Source organism: Nansenia antarctica (genome assembly GCF_963989245.1).
Source record: "Nansenia antarctica genome assembly, chromosome: 1".
NCBI lineage: Eukaryota > Metazoa > Chordata > Actinopteri > Argentiniformes > Microstomatidae > Nansenia > Nansenia antarctica.
Window position 1 is genome coordinate 33,445,328 of NC_137674.1, and position 2,500 is coordinate 33,447,827.

Consider the following 2,500-nt stretch of genomic DNA (forward strand, 5'->3'; position numbering starts at 1 on the left):
AAACAAGCCGAGGGTATTAAAATCCATCAGGATCTTTACACTTACTGATTCATCCCTGCTGCCCAATTAACTCCCATTTATATGAAATACCAAATGAAATGCTGAAACTTCAGTCTGGGTTTTATGGGATAGTACACAACAAAAGATGTTCTTATTTTTTTCCCACTCAAACCATCAACTCACTCTCCAAAACGCCATCTTCCGTAATAGTCACTTTTTCATAAATTAAACATTACATTTCTTTAGATATATAAATCATACGGACAGTCTATCCAACGTAATTTAACGGCGACAAGAGATGCGATCTTCAAGAAGCATTGGACTGGTGATCGGAAGGTTGTGAGTTCAAATCCCGCCTGAAACACCACCACTAGTGTGCCCTTGAGTAAGGCACTTAGCCCTCAGTTACTCCAGAGGGGAATGTCCCTGTAATTCGAAATTGTAAATCGCTTTGGATTAAAAGCGTCTGGCTAAATGGCAAACTCTAAATTCTAAGCATAACAAATACACTGAACCCAGACACAAACAATAGCGCAAACATCTTCCCTACTTGTAAAAACACAGTACAGCAACACCCTGACAGGCAGCGACAATTCTTTCCTTTTCGTTTCTTCAGTGGAAGTGGAGTTGTTGTTCTTTTCCTGTTGTTGGAGACTGACGGTGGTGAGAAGTGGGCAGAACGGCCCAATTTGAGCCTGAGAAGTGGAGTGGTCACCTAATCCAAACAGATACCTTGGCTTGATAAGTTCTTTCACAGCCAGCTCCGACACAGAGCTGCTAAGTGCTAAAAGGGTAAAGGAGGAAGACGAAGCAACAGCTGGGTACCGGCCTCGGCAATCCCCCCCGGGAGTCCTGGGAGACACCTCCCCACTGAACACCATTCTCACTCCTTATTACCGACTTTAATATCAACTATCAGCCGCTAACACACACACACACACACACACACACACACATACACATACACAAACTCACTGCCTGTGGCTAACTCTAACTCTAACACACAGAGTGTCACAGACACCAGGCGCATAAAGACAAACAAGACAAACTTCACTTGTGTGCAGCAGCAGCAATCTCTCTCCCTCTCTCTGTGAGTCTGTCTCTCTCTCTCTCTATCTCTATCTCTCTCTCTGTCTCTCTTTCTCTCTGTGTGTGTCTCTGTCTCTCTCTCTCTCTCTCTCTCTGTGTCTCTGTGTGTGTCTCTTTCTGTCTCTCTCTCTCTCTCTCTGTGTCTCTGTCCCTCTGTCTCTCTCTCTCTCCGTGGCACTCTCTCTCTCTCTCTCTCTCTGTGTGTGGCTCTCTCTCTCTCTGTGTCTGTCTGTGTCTCTCTCTGTCTCTCTCTCTCTCTCTGTGTGTGGCTCTCTCTCTCTCTGTGTCTGTCTGTGTCTCTCTCTGTCTCTCTCTCTCAATATTTATATAGCAAACCCATGTCCGTAATATTATTATTATTCTCTATTTCTAACAAACAACACTGAATGCAGTTTGATAGCTAACATCTCCTGGCTGCTGTGAGATTACCAAGGAGAGGCTTGGCTGCAGCGGGGCGCCAGGGTAAAGATTGATACGGAGCAGTCGCAGGTGTAGAAACTGACATTGGATGACATCCCCGGTGTGATAAATCACAGTGGACAGGACAGGGGCCACCAGCCCCCCAGAACCAGTAACAACACACGCTGCTCACTACAGGAACGTCGGAGAGAGGGAGGGAAAAGGGAGGGAAATACTGGAAACTGGAGCATCTCCCTTGAAAAAAAACTGTTGGGAATATTTTTTCGAATTTAATTCGATCAAAAATAAGCAAATCTTTAACGGTTTTAGGTACGCCAATCTATCGTATTTGCATCTAGTTCGTTGTGTTTACTTTGATGAAATTCTTTCCTCAGATAATTTTTTATTACAATTTTTCTTTTCTTCTTTCTCCACCTGAACAAAATTCCAGCAGATGATCCTAAACCAAAATGGCTCTTCCTCATTCCTGTGGAGATGTTGAGGGATCCCCCCATTCCCCCCCACCCCCCTCACCCCGCATCGGCACGGTGGTGAATACGAGGGGGGTCTTTAAGGGCCAAAGGGTGAATCTTTTTTTAGTTTTATGGGAAGTGGCTCGGCGGCTGGTTGGCGGAGGTGAAGGACAGAGTTGTTGGTCGTTCCATCACTCAGTGCAATAAATGGATGCAATCTGTATCCCCGGTAAAGCATTGGCTGTTTTTAAATTCCACCTCTTTTATCCAAATGAATGATGGACTCCGGTACAGTGCGCGGTGCGGCAATATTAATATACATCAGAGGCCAGCGGCCCTCACTAAATCAGGGAGCCACCGGCATTTGTTATTTAAATGACAAACAGCGTCTGGGGGAGCGGTGAGCAGGGAGAGAGAGAGAGGGAGCAGGGGAGAAAGGAGAGGGGAGAGAGAGAGAGAGGGAGCAGGGGAGAGAGGAGAGGGGAGAGAGAGAGAGAGAGAGGGGACGGTGGAGAAGAAGGTGGACAAACCAATTCAGG

The 2,500-nt window shown here is 46.2% G+C and overlaps 1 protein-coding gene across 1 annotated transcript in view; it reads right to left on the minus strand.

Annotated features, from left to right (window-relative positions):
• Positions 1–2,500, minus strand: part of LOC308175852 (G patch domain-containing protein 2-like) — a gene marked incomplete at both ends in the record, with an annotated part of 27,491 nt that overhangs the window by 5,224 nt on the left and 19,767 nt on the right. The gene's annotated exons all lie outside the window — the stretch shown is intronic.